Below are 14,660 nucleotides of genomic sequence, written 5' to 3'. Positions count from 1 at the left end.
AGCTTTACTACAGTGATCTAATGAGCAACTCGAGTGCTAACATTCAGAATTTATGGCAAATGTCTGACATATCTGAATACCTTCTTGATGGAATCAAAGTAAAAAACGGAAAGCATTTCCTACTGAGGAGACTGCAGTAAATGAGGAGATTAGGAAACTTTGTAACAAATAAATCTCCCAAGATGGCCACCAGAGACAAAAGAGCCCAAATGCAGCACAAATACCACCCAGATGTAGCCCACATGTAGCCTAATGACAGAAGTGTGCAAAACACTTATTTTTTGTGTTTTTGCAGTTTTATACAGTGCAGACTTGTCAGGTATTGGAGTGCTTTACATGAGCATTGGTTACATCACACAAGATCAAATTCATTTTGGTTGTAGACATGGGAAGATTAAGTGATTTGACCAGAATCACAGAATGTTGAGCTGAAGCAGAAACTCCAACCTGGTTCCCCAGTTGCAAAGTCTGCAGCTCTGGAAGTAACACCACATCCTCTCCCCTAAGTGCAACATTTAGTCAAGTGGTCAACTGGATAAAAAAACATAAAGATAACAAATAATTTAAAAGTGCTTTGTCGCTATTTGAAAATATGTCCTCATTTGAGCTTTTTAGAGCACTAACTATAATTTTGATGCAAATAAGACCCTCTCATATATGTAATTTCTAAAGGAAATGCTCTAGGTATTACAATTTTGATTACATCAAGATGACATCAGGCGTTCCACACTTTTGTAATAAATCTAGAATGTTAGCAATCTAGTTGTTCATTAGGATACTGTTGAGAGGCAGAGGCCAGGGGCACGGACTATGAAAATTGAAGGCAGGTAGGAGGGTGCAGAGGCAACAATTTGACCACACTGGGCAGGCATGAAGGGCAGTGGCAGCACAACAGACTATGGAGGGCAGTGGAAAGGGAGGCAGGGGCAACACACCTACAATACAGGACTGGCAAGAGAGGCTGTGGCAATATAATAGACCATTGTGGGCAGAAGGAAGAGGCAGTGGTAGTACACCCATACATGCCAACGGACCCGATTCAGCCAGGAAACGTCCAATGTTTTTAAGCTCTAATGGGCTTTATTTGATCTGTCTCCTGTCTACAATCTCCTCTTTTTCAATGTAACTCAAAGGGGAAAATCAATACCCCAGTTTGTTTTTCAAAATCTCCCTCTTACCAAGTTCAAAATGTTCGCAAGTATGGTACGTTGGATCATGGAAGGCAGGAGGAATTGGGGTTGGGACATGGACTCGGATAACAGAGGACAGGAGGGATATGGAGAGGTGCACCAAACTGACCCTACAGGGCAGGCATCAGGGTTTGCAGCAGCACAATACACCACACAGGCCATGCGGGACGGGAGTGCAGCACAACATTCCATAGAAAGCAATAGGGAGGGAACAGGACCATGCACATGGACAACAGAGAACAGAGAGGAAAGAGGCAATGGTAGCTAGCTGACCATAATGGACAGACAGGAGAGAAAGCTGCAGCATAACAGACCATAAAGGGCATGAGGGACGGATCAGGGGCATTAAAATGGAACAGACAAGCCAGGAGGGAGGGAATAGGGGTCTGCACATGGAAACAGAAGGCTGGGGGCAAGGGGGCAGGGCAGGAGCAGCAAAATGACCATGGAGGTCAGGACTAGAAACAAGACACACCATGGAGAGCAACAGTGAGACTATGATGGCATACACACAGACCATGGAGGGAAGGTGGGAGGGGGTCAGGGGCAGCTAGCTGACCACACAGGGAAGGTGGGAGGGGCCGTGGCAGCACAGAAGACCATGCATGGCAAGTGGGAGGGTTAGTGGCAGCACAATGGCTATGATGGACAAGAATTAGGGTGCAGTGGCATGCACAAAGGACCATGGAGGTTAGAAGGGAGGGTCAGGACCTGGGCACAGACAAGAGAGTTCAGGGGAAGGGGCCTCACAACAGACTGCGCAGGGCAGGCAGGAGAAGCAGTTGCAGCACAACAGACCAGGGAGGGCAGAAGGGTGTGGCAGTAAAATGGACCATGGAGGACAGGAGGAAGGAGGTAGGGGCATGGAATGTGGGCAGGCAGGGTGGAGGTGGCAGGGACAGGTTGAAGTCATCTGACAATGCTAGGCAGGTGGGAGGGGAGTGGCAGCTCAACAGAACACTAGATAGATAGGAGTGGCAGGTCCATGGAACATGGTGGGCAAAAAGTATGGAGCAGGGGCATGCACAAAGACATCGGAGGGCAGGGGGAAGGAGAATAGGGGCAGCAAGCTAAGCACAGAGGCTAAGCAGGAGGTCAATGATGTGGCATAGAATTGGGCAATGGAGGGCAGGAGGAGTGGACTGGTACATCATGCTAAATGGAGGGCAGTGGCAGCACATCAGACCATGCATGGCAGGAGGGAGGAGGCTAGTCCATGGATTCAGACAACAGAGGATAGGGAGGAGGTGGATGGGGCAGCAAGCTAACTGTTCAGAGAAGGTGGGTATTAGGAACTTTATTGTTTTTAAAATGTGTGTCTGTGCGAACTACTTAAAATATGAACAAGTATGCAGCATAATCTCACTTTTATTCAGGAAGAAGAGGACGTTTGTGACTGTGACTCCTGGCTCACTTGGCAGAAACACCCCCTGACCCTCCACCCCCCATCGCAAAATGTAATGCCCGTGAAAAGGGTAGGTGAACGCAGTGTTATATAGAACATAGTCCTGAGAGCACGATTGAAAATGAAAACTAGTTATAGTGTATGGTATAAACTATGCACCAAAAAGTGTGATATAAGAAGAACCGGGGCGTGAAATATAAAATGCAATACATTGTGCGCAATGACAGATTCATTGGAGAGCTCGAGATAGCACAGGCACTAGCGCGTGCTATGCGATATGCGCCTTGGAGTGTAATATGCACAGGGCAGTGTTGTGTAACCTAACTAGTCTCTAAAGTTGTAATATAAAATATGTGCTGGGGAGTGTTACGTTGCATATGCACTGTGACAAAGATATGGATCCCAGATTGTAATATGTATGGCATAGCGCTGTGCGTTATAACATAGGCATCGAGGAAGGTATGTTAGATAGGGCAATATAACCCGTGCGAAGGCAAGTGTGGCATGACATATTCATGGGGTGGTGTTACAGTGTACATGGGCTAGAGAGTGTCATAGCATACGCACTAGCTGGTGGAATACAACACAGAGGTGTGTGGCACTCGCCGGGCACTGGTGGGTGTAACACAGCATTGGGCTCAGTCATGAGCGTGCTGTGACTCTCAAGTTAGGTTCGTCTCCTTTCCAGAGAGTAAAATAAAAAGTATTACACATCCGGCGGTGGATGTGTGTTTTATTAACCGTGAGGGGGGTTTCTTGCATAGTTTTGGTCGAAATTCTGTCTAATCCCCTTTGAATGGCTTGGTGTGCGTGTGTATTAAATGTGCCCGTCAATAGCTACCCATGTTTGTATAAATAAACGACAAGGGTGTCTACTTGGAGAGTACCCACCGGCTGGGGCGCCGGGATTAGGCACGGTAGGGTGTCAGACACGTCAGAGCTTCACTAGCGGTGTAAATACATTCCACGTGGATTCATTGTATGCATAGTCGCCTTTTAATTAATATCACGCAAATCGTCATGGTGATAGGTACATACGGTTTGTCCAGCATGTCCTAGGTGTTTCTATAAATATATTTAAAAAAAGAAAAAACAAAGGCCGGCTCCAGGGGATGGGGTCCTCAGGGCCATAAGTGGCCTGATAAGGGGGGGCAATGCAGCCCCCCTCCTAAAGATTTTTTTTTTTTTAAAAAGCCATGCCCTGGGGGTTGGGGTCCCCGGTGCCGATTAAGGCCTTGGGAGGGGGCCACGCGGCCCCCTTCTTAACTTTTTTTTTCCCCAAAAAATATTAGGGGGCAGGCCTTGGGGGATGGGGTCCCCAGGGCCAATTAATTAGAAAAAGAAGGGGGGCCACACAGCCCCCTTCTTAAAAAAAGACAATAAATAAATGACCTGTCACCCCCCCTCCTTGCAGCTCTTTGCAAACGCGCCCCCTGGCCAGTTGTAAGTTGGGGAATTGATTCCCCTTCAATACTGAGGGTCCCTGAGGGCCAACTAGCCCAACAGGTATCTCCAGTATGCGCCAGTAAGCTGCGTTGCAGACAGGTGTTCTGAGGCCACGCCCCTTTTTACACCTCTCTGCAACGCAGCTCTGTGGCACTTACTGGAGGTACCTAGTGGGCTAATTTGACCCTAGGGACCCTTAGGATTCAAGGGGACTTAATCTCTCAACTTAGAACGGCCACAGGGCGCGTTTACACAGTGGTGAAGGGAGGGGATGGGGCCTGAGGTGACGTGTGCAAACACGCCCTGTGGCGTGTTTTAAGTTGGGGAAATAATTCCCTTTCAATCCTGAGGGACCCTGGGGGCCAACTATCCCACAAGGTGCTTCCAGTAAGCGCCACTGCTCTGCATTGCTGAGAGGTGGTGCAGGCTGTGCCCCTTTTTACACCTCTCTGCAATGGCACTTACTGGACGTACCTAGTGGGGTATTTTGCCCCGAGGGACCCTCAGGATACAAGGGGACTTAATCTCCCAACTTAAAACGGCCACAGGGCGTGTTTACACAGTGGGGAAGGGAGGGGACGGGGCCTGAGGTGACGTGTGCAAACACGCCCTATGGCATGTTTTAAGTTGGGGAAATAATTCCCCTTCAATCCTGAGGGCCCCTGGGGGCTAACTAGCCCACCAGGTGCTTCCAGTAAGCGCCACTGAGCTGCGTTGCAGAGAGGTGGTCCAGGCCGTGCCACTTTTTACACCTCTCTGCAACGCAGCTCTGTGGCGCTTACTGGAGGTACCTAGTGTAATAGTTGGACCCTAGTGACCCTCAGGATTCAAGGGTACTTAATCTCCCAACTTAAAACGGCCACAGGGCGTGTTTACCCAGTGGTGAAGGGAGGGGACAGGGCCTGAGTTAACGTGTGCAAACACGCCCTGTGGCGCGTTTTAAGAGGTAGTTTTAATCCCCCTGTCCTAATATATACTAGGGGCTTACAGAGGAGGTAATGCTAATCACAGTGATGTCATCAGTGATGTCACTGACCCTGTCATGAGTGATGTAATATGTGACGTCATCAGCAGTGCATTGCGGGCGTGCGAGTTATAGTTAGCTGATCTAACTATAACGGGGGAATTTCAATGGTTTTGTACGAGTGAAAAGTCCAGCTAACTACAACGCCCCTGAAACCTATGGTTTTTTCAGTGAATTTCTAAGGTTTTTTTAAATGCTAATTCCTAACTATAACGTGCCTGAAACCTATTGTTTTTTCAGTGAAATATATATATATATATATATATATATATATATATTATCTACTGGCAGTTGCCAGTAGATAGTTATAGTTAGGACCGAGTTTCCATAGGAAATCTGAAAATTCTATTTTGAATACCTTTGGCGCCGGTTGACGAATCCTCGCGAAATTTTCAAAACTAATGGGGCGCTCCGCTCAGCTCCTACCCTGAAAGTCTCGGGGTGATTCGTCAAGCGGGGGCTGAGAAAAAAGGGGGTCCCAAAACGTGTTTTCCCCATGCATTTTCCTATAGGACCTTTAGTCGAAGGTACAGCCCGAACGACTGAACAGAATTAGTTGAAATTTGGCAGAGAGGTAGTCCTCAGGTCAGGGAAGTGCCTTTTGCAGGTCTGGTGTCAATCTGTTCAGTATTTCCTGAGAAAATAGCATTTAAAAGCATATAAATATATATAGCCGCGCACCGTGCGCGCACGGTGCCGTGCGCGAGCGTAAATCTGATTGGTTGTTAGATGTCGGTAAACATTCAAATCGGTCGAAATCAGGAAGTGTCGGCCGCCATTTTGTCTGTTGCACTGAAAAGAAAAGGTGGAGAACGTGAAAAGGAGGCAGGGTAGGGAGTTTCTGACCCCCTAGCCTTTGTCAGGGGGTCCCTGAAGGACCCTGAAGGGAGAATTTTAATTTTTTTATTTTTTTTTAAATCACGGGGTGCGCGCACCATGCGCGTACGGCGGAAAACCCTTAAAACACACAAAAAAAATAAGAACGTGAAAAGGGGGCAGGGTAGAGAGTTCCTGACCCCCTAGCCTTTGTGAGGAGCTCTCTGAGGGACCCCGAAGGGTGGAAAAAAACATTTTCGTTTTTCCCAAAAATTCGCGAGGTGCGCGCACGGTACGCGGAGGGAAAAATAATATAAAAAAAAGTAGAATTAAAAAACAAGTTTAAGTGTTCAGATGTTAGGTGGCTCTGAAAAGAACCGTTGTGTTGATAGAGGAACAGAGGGACAAAATGAAAAAAATTATGGAGGAGTGCCAGTGTGCTGCCGTATCCTCTCCTCTATTAGGTTGATACTGGTTTCACCAATACAGAGTAGAGCACGGCAGGTACTGCACTGTATCTGCACTCTGTGAAAAAGAGGGCGCAGATCCAGAGGTCCAGAAGAAGGTGAAGTTGCCGGCGCAGAAGATGTGCTCGGCTGTACTGCTGGTGCCGGCGCAGAAGATGTACACTCCCGTGCATAATGGACACAATGCATGTTTTTTAAGTGTCTTATCATAGAATAAATACTGAAAGAGTATTTTTTCTTAGGGTCTCCCCTAGATAAAACAACTCCACAAAGAGTGCAGGTGACCTTAGGAGTGTTCACCTTTTTTTGGCCCTCTGGAAATGTAAAGTACCTCCATATAAAAGAATCCTTCTGTTTCCTCTGTCTTGGTGCAACAGAGGTCTCCTCCTCACTGCTAGAAGATGTGTGCTGCTCTGCCATTGTATCTCAAAAACAGATCAGCTCCTTCTCCCAGGCAATCAGAAGAGAAAGTGAGGGAATGGGTGTGGTGTTGGAAGATTCTGGAAGTGAAACTACTATGAACCAATGAAAAGTGTTGTTTCTTAATCACATGACTTGCCGTGCACGCTCCGTGCGCGCACGGAGCGTGCATGGAGCACGCGCGCATGCGCGTACGGAGCACGCACGTACGAGGCAAGCGCGCATGCGCGAACGGATTACGCACGCATGCACGTACGGAGTACGCGCGCACGTAGCGCCCGTACGTAGCGCGCGCGCATGCGTGTACGTAGCGCGCGCGCATGTGCTAACGTGGCGTGCGGAGCACTCGCGATGTACGCATGCGTACGTCGAGCACGTACGCATGCGCACACAGAGTACGTACGCATGCGTACAGCATGCGCGCACCGAGCGCGTACGATGACGGTGCAAGCACCTTGCGCGCACGGAGCGCGCACGGTGAAAATCCTTAAAGAAAAAAATAAAGTGTTTATAAGTTGATAGAAGATAATAACTATGCTGTTCAATTTTATCCAAATTCAAAAAAAGAAAAGCTGAGCCATTCCAAATTACAGGATACAGCCAATCTATAACTATATACATAGGTAACTTATTGTAAAATAAATTTATAAAAGATATAATAATACATTCATAAATTAGCATTTAAAAAACCTTTGAAATTCACTTAAAAAACCATAGGTTTCACACACGTTATAGTTAGGAATTAGCATTTAAAAAACCTTGCAAATTCACTGAAAAAACCATAGGTTTCACACATGTTATAGTTAGCTGGACATTTCACTCGTAAAAAACCGATGAAATTCCCCCGTTATATTTAGTTCAGGTAGCTATAACTCACGCGACCGCAATCCACTGCTGATGACGTCAGATATTACATCACTGATGACATATGTGTCTTTCTGTAAAATAAATATTTGTTATATATATATATAGCTAAAGGTTAATGGAAGAATAAATGAGTAAATTAGTGTCTAAATACAGTGATGTAATATCTGACGTCATCAGCAGTGGATTGCGGTCACGTGAGTTATAGTTACCTGAACTAACTATAACGGGGGAATTTCATTGTTTTTTTACAAGTGAAATGTCCAGCTAACTATAACATGTGTGAAACCTATGGTTTTTTCAGTGAATATATATATATATATATATATATATATATAAATTGTGCGGTCTATGTGTATTTATTGCACGCCTAAATATCCATCTGAATATATCTTAGTTGCATGTATTTCAAAATCTTGAAAATCAAAATGGCAGTTGTAATGAATGCTCTCACCATGCCTGGCACCTTCCTAGATGTACCAGGAGTGCCAACTGAGAAATGGTCTCAATGGATAACATGCTTTGAGAAGGATCTGGAAGCCATTATTGGTACTGTTTTCACTCCTTCAAGGAAAAAAGCTTTACTTTACAATTGTCTAGGTGTGGAGGGAAGAAGATTATTTGATCACATTTCTCTAGTGGAAAAAGAAGAGAATGTAGCTGAGTGGTACGTGTTTATTGAAGAAAAACATAGAATGCAATCTCAGTTTGACACAACCATGAGCATATCATGGAAAGATGCAATTTCCATTATTGATACCAGGCAAGAATGCTTGCAAGCTCATGTGCATTTAAGGACTTGGACAAAATGATTCATGACCAACTCATCATGCATATAACTTGCATAAAAGCCCAAGAATAGCTTTAGTGCTACAAGAGCCCTAGCCTGGAAAAGGTAGTGTCAACAATAAAAAGTGTGGAAAGATCCAGTAGAAGTGTCAAACACATGCACAATTAAGAAGACCTTATGGAGAACTCAGTATTATTAGTACCTATTATATGTAAAGATGAAGATGAAAACCAACCTAAATGGAACTGTTGTAGATGTTTTAGTTGACACTGGGTTAAAGATAAAAATAATATTTATGAATACCTAAAGAGCGAAGAAACAGTAAAGTATAGTAGCTGGAGGACACAAAATAAAACCAAAAGGATTATTCAACTCAAACTTACCATTTAGAGGAAGAACTGTGCCAGCAAAAGTGTATGTCGTTGATTATAATGCCAACATCCTAGGTTGGGTTGAACAGAAAAATCTAAAAATTATAACTAATCCATGCAAACCACCATACATTTTCATTGTACAAGAATACCATGTCATGTCTGTACTAGAAGAATATAAAGCTGTGTTCAGCAACAAACGCACATCTTTAAAGGACTTTACAAATATAATAATTATTATACAAACTCGCAACCAGTAAAACAAAGTGAGAATATACCCTGAGCAGAGATCAAATCTATTCTTGAAGAGTGGTGCAACGACGAAGTCATTGAACCCATCAACACATCTGAATGGTTGTCTCCAGTGGTCATCGCTAAACAGAAAAGAGGAAAGATCTGGTTATGCATTATCAACAAAATGGTGATGACCTTAAATGGTGCCAAAGTATTCACCACTCTTGGCTTCAGTTTTGAATATAATCATGTGCTTTTAGACAAGGATTTCAGAAAATATACTGCATTTATTACACCTGAGAGGATATATCAGTCAGTCAGTCAGAATAACTTTATTTCGCCAACACAATGTAGGCATAAAAAGTATACTTCATTTAAAAAGAAACATTTCACAGCATTTCAGAGTATTACAGTAAGGTTCAAATATGTAAGAAATATAAACAAATTCATAATTATTTACACAATACAGTAAGATCATTTCATTGTTCGGGATATAATTTCAGCAGATTGTGCGTCTCTTTTTTAATGCATATAACAAAAAGCACGCCAAAGAAAAACAGATAAAAGGGTCAGGTAGTAATTGCACGTAATAAAGGGCTACACGACACTGTTTGAAGTTCATTTTACGCAAAATCGGGATAATAAATCGTTTCCTTTCATCACAGTAAAATTTACAGAAGAACAAAAAGTGTATATCATTCTGTACAGAGAGTTCATCACAGGAACAAAATGGGAGGTCAGAAGCAACATAAACATTACGGGGAGAACCCAACATAAGAGGAATATAATTTAAAAGAAATCTCACCAGGATGTACCTGCGTTGTAAGTTGGTGACGAAGGATAGATATATTGTATTTGTGTCCATTTGCGTTATGCTAGATGAAGCCAAGTATGTTTTTATTGTCGACAGATTGATATTTTTAGAGTCCCTTCTTATCTGCTGATTAGAAAGCAATTGCGCTTTTAAGTCTTTTTTAGAACTAGAACAACAAGAAGTAGGATCCAAAAAAAGGCCATGTAGCCCAACTGCTTTTAATCTGGATTCAACATAAGTTAATCAAGTAATGTTACCTACCCCATCTAATTTAAAAACATCCTTTATAATGTCTCTTGTTAAAGCAAGGGTTTCCTTTCACCATAATGACTGCCACATTAGAATCGGCAATTGCAATTTTATCGATAATATAGGGTGTCCTCAATTCCATGTGGCACTTATAGTTGGCACATGACTTTGGTAAAGAAAGGACCCTTTTAAAAAAGTTATCTTCAATAGTCTGCAGTTTTGCGCAATCTCTTGTTCCCCAAACAGCTGCTCCATAGGTGGCAGTGGATACAGTCTTAGCCTGATGCACTGTTTTTATTAAATCTATTTGTTTTAAGCCAGTTTTTTAAAATAAATATGGTTGGTGCCATCTGGGACCCTCTATTAGCAATCATCTTTTGCCAATTAGTTTGTGAGTCAAACATAATCCCTAGATAGTTAAAGGAATTGACAACTCCCAATTTTCCCCCTTCAATAGTAATTTGTGGATGATGTCGCTATTTAGTGCCTGCTACTAGAATAAAAGACATTGAATAATTAACTTTCAGGTCTAGATTATTCATGAACTGCGTGTATTCCAGGACTAGACGACACAGTGCATTACTAGTATGAGCTAAAAGCACTGCGTCGTCCGCATATAATAGAATTGGTACCTGTGCTGAATTAATATAAGGGACATCCGGAGTGGAACCCAACAGTGCAGATTCTACACCGTTGGTATAGAGTGCGAATAAGAAGGGGGCAAGGACGCACCCCTGCCTCACACCTCTTGCAATTTTAAAAGACCTGGTGCACTGACCATCCCTTCCATAGCGTACACAGGCTGAAGCACCTGAGTACAGATCGCTAATAATATTCAGGTCAATCCCCATTGCCTCCATGATCTGCCACAGCCTAGGCTGTGCCACGCAGTCAAAGGCTGCGGACAGATCCAAATGGAGATGACCTTTTTTTGCAGCCGTGTATTTCGCCATAATTAGTCTTAGGTTCAGACACTGGTCCACAGTGCCTTTCTCTTTTCTAAAGCCAAACTGGCATGGAATAATAATATTTTTTTCTAAGGCCCAGTCCTCTAGTCTATTTAAAATTAATCGACCCATTAACTTTGCGGTAGCATCTATGAGAGAGATAGGTCTATAGTTTTTCGCAATCGACCTATCCCCCTTTTTGTACATTGGAACGATTTCAGTTGTCTTCCACGATAGCGGTGCACCTGTTTGGGCAATTTTATTAAAAACATTTGTTAAAAGTGGAGCCCAAAGATCTTAATTATCTAAGAACAGGTCAATAGGGACTCCGTCTGGTCTTGGAGCCTTAGCCCGTTTGCATTGGTTTAGAGCATGCTTAGTTTCAACAAGTGTAAAACTAGCAGCAACCTCAACTCTTTCTAAAATTTGTGGAGTAGATTGTACACTTGTCATGTCACCCGCTCCAATAAGACCTTCAAAGTGGGTCACCCATTCTTCCTGGTCAACGTTGGTATCTGTGGACATAGCTTGCTCATCTTTTAAGAACGGAGCGTTAATCGAAGGCAAAAATGCTTGCGAGCTTTTTAATATTGCAGCCTTCTGCAGGCTTTCCCACCATTCTTCCTTTAGGGTCTTAAGAGGATATATCAATTTTGACGCATGCCATTTGGCCCCAGTTCCACTGCTTTTCAGCGCATTATAAACAGACTATTTGATGGAATTGCTGATGTAAGAGCATTCCAGGGCAATGTTTTAATTTACAGTGAAACTATTGATGAACATATTGAAATCTTGAAACAAGTGTTACAGAAAAGTGGGTTAACACTTCGAAAATAAAAATTAAATTTTTTTGAAACAATGTAGAATACTTAGGCCATGTAATAGGAGAGAACGGTGTCCAACCAAAGCAATCTTTAATGTCAGCTATTTCCAAAACACCTTCCCCCCGCAACAAAGAATTGCCATCATTTTTAGGAATGATCAAATTCCACTCAAAGTTCATTAAGAACAATGCTGAAAAGAGGGAACCAATGTGCAACCTAATTTTTAAATAAGCAGTTAGTTTGGAATAAGGAATGGAAAGTGAGTATGGTTGAATCAAAGAGAGAATTAGGAAAAGCCATGTCACAGAAATCCTTTAAGTTTAAGGATGATGATTTAACAGTTGCATGGTTGTCTGATAAACATAAAGCCATTGAGGCAATATCCAAAAAGGAATGGATGCAAGAATATGGTGAGGATGAGGTACTCAATGAAAGTTAAGAAATTAATTGTGAATGGATGGCCTATGTGAGTATGCTAAATGTGAGTTTACCGCCATTTTGGAAGGTGAAAGAAGAACTTACTATTGAGGAAGATGTAGTGCTGTGTGGTGATATGTTGTTCCCACTCAGTTCCCTCTAGGGTGAACTCATTACTTTGGCCAACTAGGGACATGTGGGTATAACAGGTACAAAAAAGAAGTTACGTATCGGCTACTGGTGGTCATCCATGAACAAAGATGTAGAAATATATATTAACTAGTGAACTATGTGTGTGTGTGCGCTGACAAAACTGTTAAATTGGGAAAGAGTCCCATGACTTCTGTAGAATTACCTGAAGGGCCTTGGTTGGAGATTGGCATTAACGTTTTTTGGACCCCTTAATGCCCTTCCACTTGAAAAGAGTTATTCTGTGGTGCTCCTACATTACTATGGCAAATGGGTATAAGTTACATTTATGTCCAAGCCTAACACTATGGAAGTGTTAAACTTCCTTAAAAAGGTTTTCTGTTGTGAAGGTTTTCCCTGTGATTTAGTTAGTGGCAATGGGGTTCAGTTCGCTTCTGTTGAACTTTTTAAAGGTTAATGGCATTGAACATTTGAAATCTTCATACCACTATCCGCAAAGCAATGGGCAAGTGGAAAGGGCCAATAGACTCATCAAACAAACCATCCAAATGGCACTTAGGTCACATGTCCATGTTGAGGAAGCTCTGAGAACTAGATTATGGTCTTACTGTACTACTCCCTGTAGCATAACTAGTAAAACTCCATTTGAATTACTGCATGGTAAACTGGCCATTACTAGGTTGTTGCCATATTGGTCCATGGCATGGAAAAAATGGGAGAATAGTTCTTGGGTCAGGTTTTAATTGTGTACATTTGTGGCAGAGAGATAGTACAAAATGAAATGTAACTATGACAAAAGAAATAGCAGATGATCAAGTTAGAATCATGTATGCTGTAAAAAGAACCAGTAGCTGTAATTCAGGGATCCTGTTAGAGTTATCAAAAAAAGGGGTATAGCTCTCCTTTTGGAAAATGGTCAGTGGTGGAACAGCTCTCATGTTGTTGTGTCTAAGCCAGTTTGTCCTGAAATGCCTACACATACCCTTCAATAGTGCATCCTGCTCCCCAGGAGTGCGATTCCCTTGATGTCAATGATAATGCCATTGCCCATATGGGGTTAAATACCAGCATCAGTGCTAGCATTGTAAAATGTTCAGAGAAAGGATGCAGCACTAACAGTGATGTTCCTTCAAGTGATGTGGGATGTTCCAAAAGGAATGCTGCACCTCCATCTAGATTTAAAGACTATGTAGTGCATTAGCTTGTTTGGAAAAAGGGAGAAGATGTAGTGTCTTCTTTTATTGTATAAAAGACAGTGCATAATTTATTTATTGAATCGTGTCATGAATTCCTTATTGTTGTTCCATTCCCATCTTTCCTCTACCTTCTGCGTATGTGCACGAGTTTGTGCTTTGTTTCTCACCAACATTCAAGTTCAGTTAATGTGCCAGTTGTTGGAGCTTCCTTTATTAAATAAACATTGTTTTACTTACTCTCCTCATTAATATAGGAAGATAGGCTTCTTGTACACAAAATTAGAATGGTCCAAAATAAGAAAGCTATAAAAACCATTAAAACAATACACAGAGTAAGCAGAACAAAAGCAGGAGACATTATTCAGGAATTCCACAATTTTTATGTGCTCTTTACCCCGGAGAAAATACCTGAGAATCTGAACAGGAGGATTATCTGAAAGACATTGAGTTCAGTAATATACCCCTTGCTCTACTTGACACATTAGAAGAAAACACTGCACCCCAGGAAGTACATGGAGCAATGGAAAGCTTCCAGAGTAACACGGTGCCTAGGCCAGATGGCTTGTTCTATAAAACATTTAGGGACACATTAGCTACACCTTTATCTCGCATATTTAGTTCCTTCCTATCTACAAGAGAGGTGGTGATAACCATGATGGATTATGAGAGGCTACCAATTGCTTGACTGAGAAAAAGATCCTGAGCTTTATGGGTCGTATAGGCCAATAGCATTCTTAAATATCGATGTGAAAATATATACCACGTTGCTGGTTCAGAGTCTCGAGAATGTATGCCCCATTACTGTACAACCTGCATATTCTGGGTTCATTGAGGGGAGGCAAGCTATACATAATGTCTGGTCAGCATTAGACCTCTACTGGGTGGCCATTGGTGAGAATATAATTATATGCCTTCTCTTGCTTGAGGCAGAGAAGTCTTTTGATAGGCTTTCTTCATCTGTCCACAGTGCAGAAAATAAATAACAATCAAGCCCAAAAAATAAATGTGTGCAGAGGAAGAAAACAGAGTAGCAAGT

This window comes from Triturus cristatus, chromosome 9 (genome assembly GCF_964204655.1).
Source record: "Triturus cristatus chromosome 9, aTriCri1.1, whole genome shotgun sequence".
NCBI lineage: Eukaryota > Metazoa > Chordata > Amphibia > Caudata > Salamandridae > Triturus > Triturus cristatus.
Note: the sequence above shows the minus strand (reverse complement) of the source record.